The sequence below is a fragment of the Prorops nasuta genome, unplaced genomic scaffold, assembly GCF_024137725.1.
Source record: "Prorops nasuta isolate Cenicafe-Biocafe unplaced genomic scaffold, Cenicafe_Pnas_1.2 PNAS00004, whole genome shotgun sequence".
NCBI classification, from domain to species: domain Eukaryota; kingdom Metazoa; phylum Arthropoda; class Insecta; order Hymenoptera; family Bethylidae; genus Prorops; species Prorops nasuta.
This window is the reverse complement of record NW_027116801.1, coordinates 2,266,168-2,284,266: the sequence shown is the minus strand read 5'-3', so window position 1 is coordinate 2,284,266 and position 18,099 is coordinate 2,266,168. Positions and strand designations below refer to the sequence as shown.

General features: G+C 39.5%; 1 protein-coding gene across 3 annotated transcripts in view; it reads left to right on the top strand.

The window, feature by feature from the left end:
* Octbeta2R (Octopamine beta2 receptor) overlaps positions 1–18,099 on the top strand; it is a 132,844-nt gene that overhangs the window by 13,938 nt on the left and 100,807 nt on the right. The window contains exon 1 of one of the 3 annotated variants that reach the window (XM_066725048.1): positions 1,105–1,123. The exons of 1 other annotated variant lie outside the window; for it this stretch is intronic. The gene's annotated coding sequence lies outside the window, so the exon portion shown is untranslated. Of the gene's footprint in view, positions 1–1,104; positions 1,124–2,960; positions 2,979–18,099 lie in introns of those variants that run through there. One more of the 3 variants, XM_066725051.1, reaches the window with a different exon arrangement.

Below are 18,099 nucleotides of genomic sequence, written 5' to 3'. Positions count from 1 at the left end.
AAAAAAATGGCCATAATAGCTTCTTGACAATAGTTAAATTTGCCCTCTAAAAGAAAAATAATCTTTACTAAAAAATTTGATGGTTTTTATTCGGTTCTCGAGTAGATTCTACCATTTTCGTCTAGTGATACCAAATAAGCACATGTTTACTTGGCGCGGATAGTAAATATCACTCGTCGACCCTACTGTAGCAAAATGAACTGGAGCGCCTCTACCAGACTCAGTACGGTAGCACGGTAGTTATTGTTGCTCCACCACCACTCAACTTGTGTGTGCGCGATGCACCGTTTTTTCAGCGTAAGTTCGCGATATGCTCACTACCGTCGCTTACGTCGATTCATAATCGAAATCGTTCACTTCTCGATTATTTTGCTTTACTGCGACATGCGCGCATGCGGACACCGCGGGTGATTTCGATTCTCCAATGATTAGTGAGATTGACAACAGAGCATCATACCAGTGGCGCCAGTGGCCAGTGGCTCCCCCCTACAGAAGCACAGTGTCTTCTCGGTTTCCCGCGCTCATAGCCTAGCGTCCAATTGGAAAACCACCGAGGAGTGAATCAAAGCTTTCGAGAATATCTTGTTCAAAACGTTAGTAAAATAATAAGAAACGTTTCATGAAGTGTGGTAAAACTTTAAAAATATGCTCGTTATGGAGAAATCCAATTGTGTATGGTTCGGAGAAAAGGAACGTGACGCTAGTTGATTAATTAGTACATGTATACATTAAGCGAGCTTCGCACAGAACCCGCAGAAAGAGGATTTGAGATTCGAAGAGGAAACTGTGGAGTGGCCGTTAGTGCGAATCGAGCAAAGTGCTTCGATTTATTGATAAATGCATTTTTCAAGTGGGTGAAGAGTGCTGCAAGAAGATTATTATTCGCTGTAGATAAAAGGTTAGTTAAAACAAATTCTTTCTTCAGGCATCTTGAACATGTAAACATTACGCCAACGTTACGCAGAACACCCAGAAAGAAGACATTCGATTTGAAGAACAAAAAGCGGAGTGCCTGACACAGTGTGAGTCGACCTGTTGATAAATACATCTTTGAGTGTGTGTATGTGCTGGAGTGCGTTACACGAAGAAGATTAGCAATCAGCGTCCGTTGCAGAGACAAAAGGTTAGTTCCTCTATGCATGATTATACCACACTATGTTGTCCCCAAAGTCAAGCCTAAAACTCCAGAATGTCCTGTATTTGATGAAATTGCGAAATATAAATAAAAACAGATGATAATGATCCGGTAGCTCCTAGAGCTAATAAAAAGAGAAATGTACAGTATAATGTCCCATTTGAGAGCTATATACAAATAAACAAGTCGTGTTACGTATGGCTGCGTATGGCCCCTTAAAAAGTGATTCAGTTGACACTGAAAAATTCTACATACATGAAAGATACAAAATTGTAAGATAACAAAATTAGTGTTTACAAAAGACTAACTATACCTACTGAAGAAAAGCCTTGCAACTATATCAAGAATATATATATATATATATATATATATATATATATATACAAAGTCGTGTGCAAATAGTACGCGTTGCATCGACGAACGTAGCGAAGAAATTAAGGAGAAAAGGTAGTAGAGCAACTTCTTTTTTAATCAAAATGTATTTTATAATGTTGCTGGTTTACACGGTGCGTCTCTTGTCTACCTAAACGGATGTTTGATAGAATAGTAGGAGGAGTTTAGCTGACAAAAGGCCAGGAGGAGACCGAAGACCACGATACTCTGCATCCTCTGCATGCTTTGGCCAACAAGCCAGCTGGACACGACACAATGAGGCTAAGCGTGGCTGGCGTACTGCGATTTATAGACCACTTAGTCTCTTAGGCCAATCACGCAGCCTATAATCGGAAGCAACTTTGTTCGGTGAAAACGCTCGAAAGGGGGTGGCGCCACTGGCGCATGGGAGCATCTATGCTCACCATCAACAAACAGCTCTGTGTGATGCTACTAAAGCGTTCAAGAACCACTGTTAGCCAATTAATTGGAAAACAAAAACAGAAAACCATACAATACACTATGTTCCTTCTATTCATCGATCGAGCTTCTTGAACTTTTCCCGCTCGACCTCGAAAAACAAACAAAGAACTCCATGAGAATTCTTCTACGGAATTCCTTGACACTACTTGGAAGATCCTGAAAGATTTATGGGTATATTTGCAAGATTTTGCCAACGAAGAAGGTAACGATCGGTCAGTGCAATAATAGAAGTGTAAAGTAGAGTTGAATTGGTTTTGGTATCACAGCTATAAATGTACTTTCCTTTTCCTGGTATTATTGAATCTATGATGGTATATCTGACCTTCTTTAATGCTTCGCTTTACTCGTGTAATCGATCGTGTGCTGCGGTACACCGAGGCTCGACATGACCGTTTACGTGAATCGTTAATCGAGCTATAGAATCGCATTCCTCTTTGGCTATTCGAGGAATAATCTTCGATAGCCCGACGAAATTTACGAAAATGCAGTTTGCGGATCCTTGGATTCCTCGATCGACTCGACATTGGTGAGACGACTGTTTCCAGATATATTTTCATCGTTATGCGTGAGTTATCTGGGAGAGCGATAATGTTGCTTGGAGGACGATAGATGAGGATGCAAGGTATTCGAAGATTTTCTTCTCATTATTAATATATATGTATGTATACACATGTATATCGATCTTTTTTTGTAGATACTACACGGCGCGTCGGTATGCCATGAATGGGATCAATCGCAACAACAAACCTTTCAAAGTACGTCAGACCTACCAAGGAGCGTGGATGAATTGATTTTTTCTTACGGAAAATTCTCCACAATCGATATTCGACATCTTGTTAAACACGAAGAATGGAGAAATGTCACGAGGAGAGTTTACAGCGGTAGCAAGCATTGATCCGGCTTAACTGTTTTATTTGTCAAACGACGTTATTACTACGGGTTTAACGATACTTGGCTCGGATTGAAATTATTCAATCGTAAAGAATTTGTAAGTTTATCACTAGTCCCAATTAACATTTTATCGTCTCTCGACTCTTTATTAAGAAACGATTTTTTAATCGATTCTGCTGTTGGTGTAAGTATCGAAGAAAATATTTTGTATACACTTCTGATTCGATAAAGCATAATTAATGAGTTTTAGTGTAAAGTTTCTAGATATATTTTTCGGTCAATTTTACGAGATTGCTACTTATTGGTTCTCTGGTTGAAAATAAGTTCTAAATTTGCTGCAGTAGCGATATCTTCCAGCAAACCACCTGACACATCTGGTCTTCTGCCAATCTTCAAAAGCAGCCTGGAGAGATTTGAATTTGGCTCATCCACACTCGGACTCTGATTCGTGCTCGCGTTTGACCTGATTTCATCATTTTTATGTCACTTGTCGATTGCGCCTATAAACGAGTGGCTCTATAATCGATCAAGGAAAATATCAGAAATGTTGAGACAGATTTAATGGTGCTCTTTGCTGTTTTTGTTAAAGTTGTTCAGTTTGCTTTGATCCGTACCGCCTTTTAAGGTCCTCTATGTTCGTAGTCCTGAATAATAAAGATAGCTAGACGTCTCAAGAAGGAATACATTGTAAGCTCGAGAGAGAAATCAATCGGCTCTCGATACGAGTAGCAAAGTCATGTGTATGTGCGTTGTGTGTGAGGCCGAAGAGCTATCATCAAATATTAAAGTAATTCTTTTGTTCGACTATAAATAAAAAAAACGAGGTCTTTGGGAGTTAATTAAACGTGGTTAAAGTAGTAAAATGTGCACGGATGAGAAACGGAATAAGGAAAATTAGGACGTCTGGGATTTTCTAAAGAGCTACAATGTTTCAGAGAGAAGGGTGGGTGGTAGTCGTTTGTAACTGAAGTGACGGATAGTAGCACAATGTATTCTCTGTGCTATTAGCGACCATTTATAATGTGTATATATATATATATATATATAACTATACCCCAGAATAATCCAGTCCTATCAATTATTAGCAGTACTTTTTCTTCTCAATGTCATCATTAATTATAGTCGTTGCGATTAATTAATCGACCAAGCGTCAATGACAATAATGAACGAATCTTTTGGTTCTTTGAGTTAAACCATTAAAGTGACGTGGCATTATGAGAAAAATTTTTTTTTACTCAAAAATGCTTCCATATTTGGATGATATTATGGCAAAGTTTTATGGACGGATAAAATCGTTGCACGGAGAGGATATTAAAGTAAATTTTACTGTGTCTTTAGTTTTATTGTCATTTCTTTATATTCCCAGAAAATATTATTGACTTTATAATTAAAATTACTGTTTGACCATTAAAATGCGCCTGAAAATAGATCATTTTTCCTGGGAATGACGAGATATAACTGTACCACTGAGAGCACACGGTAAAATTTACTTTAATATTTTCTCCGTGTATACATCCAAATTTCGTATTGCGTCATGGTCCCTTGGTACACTCCAATACATTTTCTGGTATCTTTATATGCGTTTTTCTGGAAATTACATTTTTAAAGTAGGCGGGAGACATAACCGAAATAAATCTTGACGGAGTCGTTTGAAATTTTAACTTTTATTTAAACCGGACAGTCAAACTTATACTGTAAAGGAGAGTAGGGCTCGAGGACGATATAGCTATGTCTTTATCTACTTGTATACGTACCTGGTACCGAGACTCTACCTTGTCTCTCGATTTTAATTTCTTTAGAGAAGCTCTTAGAATATTTCCTTTAAATTACATAATTCTTTCGTTATAAATACTTTTCTGGCAATTTTTCATGGAATCTCGAGGCACTATTTTTGCAAAAATTCTATGCAGGTACAGTTCTCTAGATATTCTCATAATTAATTGAACAGACTTTTTTTTATAAACTTAAAAGTTCCACGAGTAATCTTTCCATCCTTGTAAGTGCGTATGAGCTACTGCAAAAAAGTCGTAACTAGAGAAACATGGGCAATTTTCTATTAAAAAAAAAAAAAAAGAATTAAAAAAAATGATTCTTTACACAGCTTATTAATAGTACAATAAAAGTTTCACATTAAAAATTCAACTAATCTCACAAGTTCCTTTTAAAAAAATATCAAAATATTCCTGTTTTAACATCTCGAGGTTCTAAAAATCTTAACAGAGATTACGAAAAGCACGAAGCTAGTAGTAAAAAAGAATGACATGGTAAAATTTTAAGGTACGAAAGTACTTTTTCAAAATGGCCAACTGTCACTGTCGCGTGCACCTATAGAAACTATTAATTAACTCGGAAGCGGCTAGACGAGCGCGTATCTAAATGCAACACCTCTTGGCAAAGGCTGGAACGGTGCTGCTCGTGCAAGGAAATTGGAAAAGTTATCACTCGCGACTCTGCAACTCATTAGAAAGTATCGCAATAGCCGAGCAGTTTCAGCTCTGTTAAGTTGGACTGTGACAAAACGACCGATAATGTTTTCCCATTCGTATGATAAAAGGCTTCATTAATACAATTACTTATTACGGTCGTTTTGCCGCAGATAAACTCTTTTCTCTCTCGACAAAAAATACCACGATTGTAACAAGCGTCCCGTTTCAACGATTTGGCGCGTTGTCGCGCACAGTTAAAATCTGACTTGCGAATAACCGTGTAATAAACCTATGTATATATATATATATATAAGACTAGCTACAAAATTGATCCGTTTCATGCACGATGATGAAATTTCGGTTGGCCGCGCGTTTAAGAAGGAGACTCGATAGCATTATAAGCTTTAGCGTGTAGCTGCGAGCTGGTTGCATCCGTTATCCGCGCAATCTAATTTGCTAGTACCGTCTTAGAATGGCAAATGCTGCGGCGGATCTCGTGTTAAGCAATTATTCACCGTAGGTTCTCCAGGGACCTCGTGTTTTCATTATGAAGCTTCCTATACAGTTCGATCGAGGGCTTCCGCTTCTATCAGTGGCCCTCGTGTCCTTGCGATTATGCAAATCTGTCCTATCTATAACCCCCCCCCCCCCCACCCCTCGCTCCAACAAGATCATCTCATCCTCCACAGTGTCCATATATCCATCCATTTCAACCATCAGGATCCGTCGCTCTGAAAAATTACTCTCCTTCCTCTGCAAAGACCTCCAGCAACCTTACACACACATACCACACTCTTAATTTACAAGGACGCAGCCTACTCAAACCGATTACTCCAGTTTACAATTTATTTATCACTTTTCCGGCAATTTCTCTCGTCCAGATTTTTCCTCGATTCTCTCCTTCGACCCCGAAATTACTACGTCCTTTCGCGTCCTCTCCTCGATTTCTCATCCTCGTCCTCCTCGGTAATGCGAAAAATAAATTGCATTGCTTTAGAATTTTATAGAGCCAGTGGAGGAAAGTTATGACTCGATCTTTTTTCTCGCGGCGCCTCGAACGGAAAGCTAAATAGAAAAAGAGCGATTTGCTGACCTTTTATAGCTGCAAAGCCAGTAATATCGTTGCACATAAGCATAAAAGGCGTGGGAGGTGGATCGTTCCTTTGTCCGAATGTTTTCTTTTATCATTTTGGTCGTTGGGCGACAATTCTATATATATATATATATATATATATATATATATATATACAGCTTTGGCGTACGTGGATAATATCAGATCTGGAAGGATTTGCCTGGTTCGACGCGCGAGCTTCGCTGGGACGAGTGTACGGTACGCGAAAGAGTGATTCCAGCCACAAATTCCATATACTATATATATATATATATAATGCACGGATTAACCGATAGAACATTGCAAACAATCGATAGAAAAATCACTCTAGGAGCAAATAATTTGCGAAAGCTCCGCTTTTCTCACTCCTCGTTTATAAAACAACGTTTCAACAAGTTACGATAAACGAACCGGTCGATCGCGTTTCGAGCTTCGATATGTTCGAACCGTTAAGAGTCTCTATTTTTGTATACGTTTAATAATCGTCTTAACTCGAAGGAATGCTTGATCGAGCGTATTTCCAGCAGCTTTGAGTTTAATTAAAAAATAATAAGCATCCGCATGGAGCAAAGCAGTTTATTTGGTTTCGCAGAGCGGAAACGCATTGGAGAGCAAGGAGCGCAGGGTGTAACGATCGAGTGGCATAAATCATCCGGTGGTATAGAGAGATCTCGAGGGGCTTTTCCAATTGACGAATGCACTTTTTGCAAGTTTGCCGACCGCTTTAACGACGCTTCGATGTTTATTATCAATTTCGTAATTACAGCCATAAAAGGAGGGATTTAATCTCAGTTTGCTGGTCCAGGTGCAATTTCGTGCAGCCCTGGAAATTACTTACATCCGGGTCATGCGTATAATTTATCTCTCACTTTATGGTTTAGGGTTTATTAAGTTTGTTCTGTCGCTGTTGGGAAACAAATGAGAGCGAAACTGCCTCGCTACTCCGGTAATGAGGAAATTTATGTAATGCATGCATAAGTTTAGTTGCATATATATATATATGTATACGTAAACTATAGATGCACACAAAGAGAAGCGCACATAGGTGTACGTAAAACCTATATCCATCCCCCGGGTGATTTCATTGCCATACTATGAAATTTTCATGCTTCGCATTATACCTCGTAAGAGCTGGCAACGTTCCATTCTTCATTTGCATTCTTCTTTCATCGCACGCCCTCTCAGTTTGCTTTTTACACGAGCAGTCGTTATTTAATTCCATTAAACCATTGCCGCTTCGGTATGCAAAATCAACAAATATGCATGAACATCCTAGCCATGTACCAACCCTTTTATATCCCTCCAATTAGATTTGTAAAAAAGCTTCGGGGGAAAATTCTGTGAAAAAGTCCCATGCAAATTTTCAGTTTCTTTTCACGAGATAATACGCGATAAAAACTCATCGTGGCTGCTTTTAAAGAATTCCTCGCAATTATTGACCACACGTGTGTATGTGTGCATGTATATATATATATGGTAGAGATATTTAGCGTTTAACTAGATTAGTTAGTGCTATTACGAGCGTTTGCCTTATAGCCACTTTCCGTGTTATCAATAACCCCAGGCACTATTCTAATTGATTGCACTGAGATTAACGCGGTATCAAATTTGCAGTTTGCTCGCGAACTTGAACATCTCGATAGAAGTTTTTCTTCGAGTTCTAGGTGTCCGTATATATATAGCGAATTCCGTACAATTTGTCATATTAAATTCCTAATTGTACTCCCCTCGATGCATAATTAAAACTACGGTCGACGCTCCAATTAATTCTCAAGTCCTTTTTCGCGAAATAATTAGTTTGCCAATTTAAAGCCGGAGTATTGTAATTATTATAAAGCGCGAATCTCAATTCTCCGCGTTAAAAGTTACCAGCTTAGAAGCACACGTTGCAATTATTTGTCCGAGAGTCGTCTCTGCACGAAGCTAAAAACAAAATGGGATGGAGAAAAGCTCTCGAGAGTCATTTAGCCTCGCTTTTCTACAGCTACGAGTATATATTCGCTATTCCTATAATTATGCGGTACAGGCTTTTCAGGTCAATCCCTTTCGAAGGGACAGTTAATTAGAAAAACTTGTCATAATTGATTAGTCTTCCGATTATTAGCGTTAATTAATTGCGTCTAATGGCCACCAGCTTACGTCTAATAATATAACGTTAAGCGTCTCTTTACGTTATTTAACGCCAACTTGATATCTCGATGGTTTCGATAAACAGGGATAATGTGGCTTGGGTATTCTCTCCCTCTCTCTCTATATATATATATGTATATATATGTGTAGGATCTTCAGGGGCTAATGAACAATAATCGAGATAGGAACAGTGCGACCATTCGTACTGGGATTTAGGATGAACCAAGCAAAAAACTGCGCTACTTGAATCTCCTTTGACTATCCAGGCGATTATAGGCGACCGTTCGAACGGTGATTATCGCTCGACGATTTTCAAGCAATCATCCTTTTTTACGCTATAGCATCCGTGCGAGAACCGATTCTATCGATTTTCGGAAGATTCGCGAAAATATGAGCACAAGTTTACACTGCTTCGATTTATTACATTAAGAAATTGATAATTCAGTGATAAGGTCAAAAATTAATTAAGGAGAAAACTGTGAGAGGAACGAAAATTATTTTTATACGGGGAAATTAATTCTCAATGAGTGGATGGTGGATGAGGAACGCGAGATCTCGATGAGAAGTGCGTTAGGGACTTTTAACGACGCACAACAGTTTTGCATCATAAATCTTTGATCGAAGTTTATCGATACGCTGCAAACATGCCACACGGCGCGTTTTCTCGTAAACACGTCGCAGCTTTCTCGTAAACCTGTCAACTTTCCCTGGAACCAAGCTACCAGAGGCTGTATACTCTTTCTCACCCCCCCCCCCCCAATCGTCCCTCGAGTAGATCCGCCGTGAAAAAGCCAACTTAATCAGTCTCCCGTGGTCTCGATCCGACTCTGTTCTTAATTCTTTTTTCTTCCTCGGCTCTTATAAATCCATCCGAATCTCTTACATATACGTACACGGTTTCGCCCCCTTATTTCCAACGCTAGTTTATTTTCCAGAATTATTTACCATCGTCCATCGCACGCGGATCATTTATATTCCGCCTACGAGAGCATTTCACCCAATTCTGCTAAAAACAAAAGGAAAACATTGCTATATAATAAAGAAGAGAGCGTGGAATAGCGCGTAAGTTATTCCAAGCTCGTCTGTATGTTTATTGGCAAAAAGGGAGCTTTTATTGCTGCGACGAGGGGGAGAAAAAAGGAAAAAGTAGGTCAGTAGTTACATGAGCCTTGCAGGGCGATGATTTGCTCGTCAGTGTTTTATGCCACCCTCCGAGTATTACTATCAAGTTTTCTCCAAGGGTGGAGGCCCTCGTGGACATGAATGAGTAAGCCATTCTGATTATCCTGCAGGGAAAAAATTACTCCTTGTCTATTTTAATGGAAGATTGCATCCTCGTAATATAGGAGTCGGGTGGATTAATTAGAGGCTGTAATTATTGGGGGGGAAGAGAGAGAGAGAGAGAGAGGGGGGGGGGGGGGTGTTTCGAAACCTCGCAAATTTTTAATCGCAGTGGGAGATCTAATTGTTGCGGACCGCCCTATATCTCTCCGATGTGTGGTACGCGTGATAGGTGTTGTGGGAGATACAGTCCTGGGTGAAAAGGGGTTGACTAAGTACCGTTCGGGTGGTTTGGGAGGATTAAATGGTGTATGGCACCTGGCTGGCTTAGGTGTGCTTACTTTATACCACCGGAACTACGTCATTGGCACAGAATTTACTCGTTCCATACACAAACCATTTGTCTCTCCCCAAAACTCCATTTTCACAGTGAAAATATCAATAATATTGCTGGCAGACTCGAGCTAACTGTCGCCTATGGAGAAAAGCATTTGCGCTTGGATAAATTTTTAGAACCCAGACAATCTTTTTAATATAAAATTGAATGAAGTAATAATATATATTCTCCATAAATTCTCCTTCCACTCTCTTCACTCCATTATAAAAAAAATCATTCTAAATGTTATATGTATAATTCTATCGTGACAATTGAATCGAGTCGAATGGTGAGAAAAACGCGGCAAATACAGCAATGCAAGAAATTCTCTGGAGGAATCGATTGGAGCCCTTTTACCGACTCGATTTAATACTGGTTCGAATTAATGGAAAGCTTGAAGAATTACGGCGCAGCGTCTTACCGCTTCATCAGATAAGTTTCTTCATTTGCATATCGCGAGCTCTGCACTTCTGAATGAGATATTTGGCTGGCGATACTGGCTCGGAAAAGATTCAACGAGTTTTTTTCTCTCTGTTCCAGCTAAAATTGTCTCCCTCGATAGGAAAATTCGTCCCATTCCACGAGACTCTCGAGGAGACTGCTCGTTTATCAGAGGGACCCTTAGCCTCATTTTGATTAATTGACACGAGCCACCGGTGTCTTTCTATGGACGACTCTGGGGACACTTGGCGTATGTTGTCCTTGTCAACTAATCGTTCCTAAAATTTTCACGCTCCATCATCGACGGAAAGTCTACTTGGAAACTATCGAGCTTCGCGCCAGTAGTTGATGGCTTGATTAAATTAGACCTGGAAACTTCCTCCTTCGGAGTACTGTACGCACGATTAATGAGACAACGATCCCATTAAGATCTCTGTTGAAAGAAACACGCCTGCATAATTTCTCAAACGTTTCGTCAACTTTTGCCATTAGTATTCAGTGGTGAAGCCCAGGGTCCGATATAAGAGGCTTTGTTCCACTGTCGCAGTAGTACGAGTCAATGACAAGCTCCTAGCGAGATTTATCGACAAACTTTCGTTATTTTAGCGCAGTTCTCGCGAATGACCAGTTTTGCAAATGCATTGGAGGATCAGTTGGGTAATTGTTGCAACGAGTTCTACTCCTAATCGTGCTTTAATTTTTCAAATTATGAAGTACCATCGAACGAGGACGGGGGGGGGGGGAGGGGGTGGTCACTGCAATGGGCAAACTAGCAAAATCAAGATAAATTAAATTCTGAAAGTTTCGCATTGTAACGAGCATTTTGCCAATTCACGTTCGGCCTTATTTCTCACTGATGCATTGCGTCGGAACCACCGATTTATCGAGGAAATTCAATTATCGCTACTCCATGCTATTATATCGCAAAACTGCATTCGAAGCATCACGCTTCGAATCACCTCAATGACAATCGAAATGGGAATTTGTGTTAAAAAAATTCTAGATGCGAATCATCCAAAACGTATTTCAGTACTTTTGTAAAACGTGTCGCGTATGGCTACGCGAGAATCAGTCGGACCAGGTCAATAATGCAGAGATCAGTAGTGCAAGTCTATGCAAAAATCAGGATTAATAAGCTTTGTTATTGAAAACTGGGACATTCGCTGGACAGCTAAGAATTTTTTTTAAACAAAGCTCTCTGTAATAATAAGATCGAATCGAACGTGGGTAAAAAGAGTCAACCCTTCATTCTCGGAAAGGATCTTGAGGACAAAAACAGCATCCAATCGAAAATATGACATCCTGTTGACGATCGATCGACATATTTACCCTTTCGAGATCGCGGTAAGTTTATTAGACAAATTTCAGGGATATTTTACGTGTAAAACGTTCTTCGTAGGATGCTGATTAAGATTCTAAAGTTGGAATTACAAGATTCAAAATAGCTCATCCTATATATGGCAACTAATTTATGTTAAACTTTAGATTTTTGGAATAACTTGCTCAAAGCTAAGAAAATTCTAATCAACGATGGTACCGAAAACGAACTCTGAGAAGAAAGTAGAAAAATCGTCCCATAATTTGAAATATCTCTGCTATTTTATCCATGATAAAAAGTAGAATATTTCAATATCACATAATTGCATTTTTTCACTAAAATTAACGCATCGAAGAATTTGATAAAAATATATATATATATATAATATCATCTTCAGCTAGTGACAAAGAAAACTTGCATAACACGAATACCTTAGAGCCTAAAAAATAATTTGTGTTTAAAGCACCGATCAAAGTCGATCAGAAACGTACCAAAGATAAATCACTATCTCGCATATACACATGTAAGACGATCCTCCCGAAGGAGTTAACCGCTAAAATAAATCCAAAATGAAGTTTTCAAATCAGTACCGCGTTTCCTCGCCATTTTTGCCTCGCAAGAGGAATTTTTTCGTCTCGTCCGATACTTAGCTCGATAATACGACCAATTTGTTTCCACGAGGCGGAATTCGAGCGATGAAAGAGCTGTAATTAATTTGTGCTCATTTCAACGTTGTAGCTGCTTAATTAAAAGCAACAAGGAGAGACCGCTATTAAGAGCGATTCCGCGAAAGTTTGCTTTCTTATCGAGGAAGGAGAATGTATAATTTATGATATTCAGCGAGTTAAGGACCGACAGATCGATATATCCATTTGCGCGAGGCACCTGGAGGATTCGCATTCGACGACGAGGAGTCTCGTGGAGACTTCTTCAGGGAATTAGCATCTACCGCTTTTTCGTCCATTCCTTGCATTCACTCGCTGGAAATTGAGAATCGACCCGTCTGTGCACGGGGCATCCAACGAGATCCTCGCGATACCAATCGGTGAAAATGAAAAATCCCTCGTCCGAATTGCGTCTGATTTTCGAAGCCCGACATCGACCTTTCACCCGACCAACCACCCTCTCCAAAGCAGATTTTCACAAAGGAAAACTGTTCGTGACAATTTTATCGTGCAACCTCTCAACGACCATCGGTTTCTTTCTTCACGCATAAACAAGGATCAAGCCAGAGTGTTATTTATAATATATTTCTCTTTCTCTTCTCCCCCCCCCCCCCCCCTATTACAAGAAAATAAGGGAAAAAAGTTTTGCTATACCAAAACTTTGCCACTGGTTATTTCTCTCCAGGAAAACTTTCGGCTTTTGGCCAATCGGAAGGTCCTGTATATATATATATATGTATGTATGTATCCTGTTGGTGTCCCTTGGATCCTGATACAACGACACTTCCAACGTCATTTATTTCGCGAGCTCAGCAGCGTTCAATTAGAGCCTTCGGGGAGACGACACTCTGCTGGCTCGTCATCTCAATTTTGCCATTATTTTCTTTTCGCTCATCTCCGGGATTATATCGTCGCGCAATTTGGTGGAAGAATTCCGAGAGCGGCTGTGAAACATATAATAAATTAAGAGTCGGACGACTCTTCCCGGGGGAAATTAGCATTTTCCGAAGAAGAGCTCGGAGTGGATCGGTGCGTTGGAGGGGGGATGCAGAGAGCGAGTTGTGATTTAGCATGACAAGTGGATATAATCATCGTTATTATTGATTTCGCTCTCGGAGCGTCTAGCTGTTTTTCTCCACGCGATCGTTCGTTATTCAAATTCGACGCCGCAGTTATTTTGCCCGGGCGTTGCATAAGATGGTTCCTCGTGCAGCACTGGCCCATTACGTAAGAAGTTTGGAGGAGGCATCGGTCGAAGCAACGGAGAAAACTGACAATGCGACTGGGAGGTGCATGACAGGGCCCGACTGGCCTGATTAAAGGTAAACGCGCGCGCACAGGTATAGGTATGGAGAGACTGGCAGACAGGCCAGGCAGGTTCCAAGTGGAGAAAGCTGGCATTGGACGGACAGACGCCAGAAATGCCAAGCTTCCAACATCCCATCGTCTCTAATGATGCTAAAATTGTAACTATATATATGTGTATCCTATTAACGCTCTCCAATACCTCGGTCCCGTCACGGTTCACCATCTTCCTTGTAAACGTCAAAGTTTGACGTCTTTTTGTCAAACTTCACCTCTCGAGAGCAGATGTTGTCTCGAGTTTTCCTTTATGCATAATAATCATATATAGTAGAAGGATATCATCCCCCCCCCCCCTCCCCCACTCCTCATCTTACTCTCGACCCTTCCATTACGCTTTTTCCAGATCTAATCATCGCGAGTACGCTTCTCAATCTTCCAGATCAGAACTGGATAGCGTTCTTATTGGTTTTCCATTTGCTTTTATTATAGGACTAGTCGTGCGGTGCTCGTAGTGGAAATGTGTTATACGAAGATGGTAGGTGTATTACATTCATATATCGTTATCCTCAGACATGCTTTGGGGTCGAAACAAAGAAAATTCATTTAACTTTCATTTAATTAGGATTCTTCTTTTTTTTATGGAGTAGATTTATTCTTGGCGTAAAACTGTGTATTGGTTGTAGTTTAATCGTGCATTCGTGAGGTAATTATAAACGAGCAAGTGTTGGGAAGATTTTATTACCTTTAACTTTGAAATATTCTTTTTTTATTAATTAACCATCGGTGTTTGTCGAGTAAAACGTTTTTAAACTAGCAACGATGTTCTCGCTCTGCTGCTCGGTGAGTCCTCCTCGCAAATTGCACGAAAGGTTTGATACTGTTTAATCGTCTTTATTTATTACAGCTTTTCGCTTGAAACACGCAGTAATGTTGATATATTTAATAAATAATCGTGATGAAAGTTTAGCGTGAAGTGAATTTTAATTCGGTCAGGTATATCAACGATTCGTGAATGGAGAATAAAAACTGTGTGCGAGTATAACTGCACAACAGGGAGGTAGTGTAAACTATTAATACTTTTACACCAGTTTAAATACGTTTCTCCTGCTTACACGACACGCTATTGTTTGACTTAACAAACGAATATTGCAGAAATGAAAGGTGGTGGTGGGAAGAAATGTTGCAACACTTTTTAAATTATAATTATCTGAAGAATCTTTGGTTAAACCGATAGAACGTATCTTTACACCGTGTATAATTACCATTACTTTCGAAAAATGTGATAATAATCTTTTTCTCTATGCTAAAATGTCTCGGTTCAATGAAAATTCGCGTGAAAAATCTAAATATTTGATACAGCTAAGAGCGATGCAGAAGATAACTGGAATGGAAGTCGCAGAAAAATTTAATGAGATCCGCTGACAATCCACTTTGATTGCAGGTGGTCTTTTTGCAGTGGAACGAACAAACGGTCAGACGGTAACCTTTCATTCGCCCGAGTGACCTCTCAAGGACAATAAAAACATTTTCTGTCACAGATACTCACTAATTTTCGTCCTGGAAAAAGTTTCTTTTTGCCACGAAAGCACTCTGCACTATATAGCTATCTATATACAGTATATATATTATACAGGGTGCACCATCGAAAGAACATCATCAAAGCATATATAAAAACGTAAGAGGTGAATTATCTCCGAAACCATGAGAGATATCGAGCTTTCTCCAAAGACCTTTTACATTATAAATAAAGAGAGGATTAAAAAAGGTCCTTTGGGAAAACTTGATATCTGTAATATTAACGGAAATAAACGAGTAGTAAAGATCGACGACTCGACGTCCCTTCTGCATTGGACACTATTGGCACAATCGCGGTGCTCATCGAACGCTCGACCAAACAATTTGTTTATTTCCAACGATTCGTCAGGGGACTCGTGATAATAATATTTAACGTTATATTGGAATATAAACATTTAAACACAGTTACATTTTAATTGATCGAATCTCGCACAGGATGGAATCTGTTATTTTAATTCTGATAATTCGAAATTGATGTTTATTAGAGAACCGTGAGAATTAATCAGTGCGTTTATATAAACACAACAGGCAAATTAATACGCGTCATTAGTCCTTTTATTATTTGATCATTCGTTACGCAACGAACGCCGTCATTCTAAACAGTTTATACATGCAGGACTCGTATTTGTCTTTCAGCTGTAAATATCAATTTTGCATTAAACCGTCATCGTCAGCGATCAGCTCTGCTGGTATTTGGCGAGTTTACAAAATTTACCTTGAATATGCTCGATTAATCGGAGCGAGAGGCCGTCCTGCCAGAAGAAGGTCACGCGTCCGTAACTAGACAACGTCGAAAAGTTTCAAGCCCGGAAGCTTTCGAGTAAAACGGCCATGCACACGAGTCTCGCAAAACTCGGCTTGACGAGCAGCAAACCGGGCATAATCGCTCTGTACGACTCGTTATTGATACTAACCCCTGAATCGAGCGACCAAATGCTCGGGAATTAAAAGGGAACCTTAACGTGCGAGAAATCGTTCGGCGTAGATTTCTTCGAAGCGAGAAAGAAATGGTCGAATCGAGTGGAGAGTCCATGAAATTATCAATGCATTGGTGCGTTGTATAATTCCACTTGAGAGTTTAGTTGGAATATCAATAGGATAGGGTCCAGTATATGCAGAGTTGGTTCGGTTTAATGAATGCAATTTCTCTCAGCTGTCGTTCTTCATTAACATGCTCGTGGCTTGAGAGCTTTGGTGATTCAAGAATATCTCCTTGGAGTAGCAAAGGGAGCCTGACCCACTGTCCAATATGATTTTCACTTCTACTACTGTACCATCTATTTAATTAACGAGGCGGTTGCAATTGCACGCCATTTCGAGGCGAGGATCGTCGAGTTGTAACCGGTTCGTAGCTCGATCCACTGTTATATATATATATATATATATATATTGCGGTATAATTCACATCGATGGACCTTGAAGACGTTTAAGGAGGACAAAGAAAAGCTTTGGGTTAAGTTATTGATTTTCCGAGAGGCAGTCGCTTCGTTTTACTCTTTCTTATATATATATACACAAGAAGAGGTGCCTGGTATTTTTGTTTTTTCTCAAAAAAGTGCGCTGGTAGAAGAGAACAGCTGAGAACCACTGCACTACAAAACGTTACTTATACCCCATCCTTGAGGATTCCGTTTTTGCCAACGTTTCCAGCTCAAAAGACAAAGCAAACCTTGGTTATAAACCCTTCCTCGGTTATTCTCCACTTTGGTATTTATCGCTGCTGCAATTCTTGTTTAATTAGCTGTGATGTGCTCCCTATCTCCCGCATTCCCTTTATCACGAAACGTGCAATTTTTCGTTTTATTCCACGAGAGTCGAAAGCATCGATCGAAAGTTTTTTTAAATGTTTCGGTATGACGATAAATGTGTCAAGTAACACTCTATTCGTCGGATAACGGGTTAATTCAGAAGTCTATATACGTTTGATTTATTGTCTTGATAATCGAAGAGTGCCGAGCTACGTATAAAGCTTTACTACTTATTGATAGCACGTTTAAACGCTCTTCTACCTTTACAACGAGTTATCCAAATGGTTTCTCGCCAACCCTGTGAAAGCATCCAATGGTGTTTCATAAGATTCCTTTTAATCTTTTCATCTCTTCTGGATTATATCTGTAAAGATATATATATATATACGCTTCTTGTCCAGTTTCTTCTCCACTTACTTTCTCCTTCATAAAAATATATAACCTATTAGATTTATCGCTGAACAATTGCGTTATTTTGCTCATTGCTCCACTCGTATGAACAAACCAACACACTTGACTCGCTTCACTCCTATATATAGGTATAACGAAGAGAGAGAGGAAACTTTTGATTTGGCAGTAACGTTCGACGTACTTTCGGGATTCCCATAACTGATAGCACTAGTTTTTCTTCGATATCCGAGGGAGAGAATCGGTCACGTGACTAATTTAAAAAAACACTAAAATACTTTATCCACTGAAAACAGTGACTCTCCAGACAATACACATGCATATATACATAACGGTAAAAATAAAAGAAAATGATTTATTCAAACGTTGCAATAAAGCATTTCAATGATTCTCCCTGAATATATTTTATTACCTAATAAGAAGAAGGTTGATTA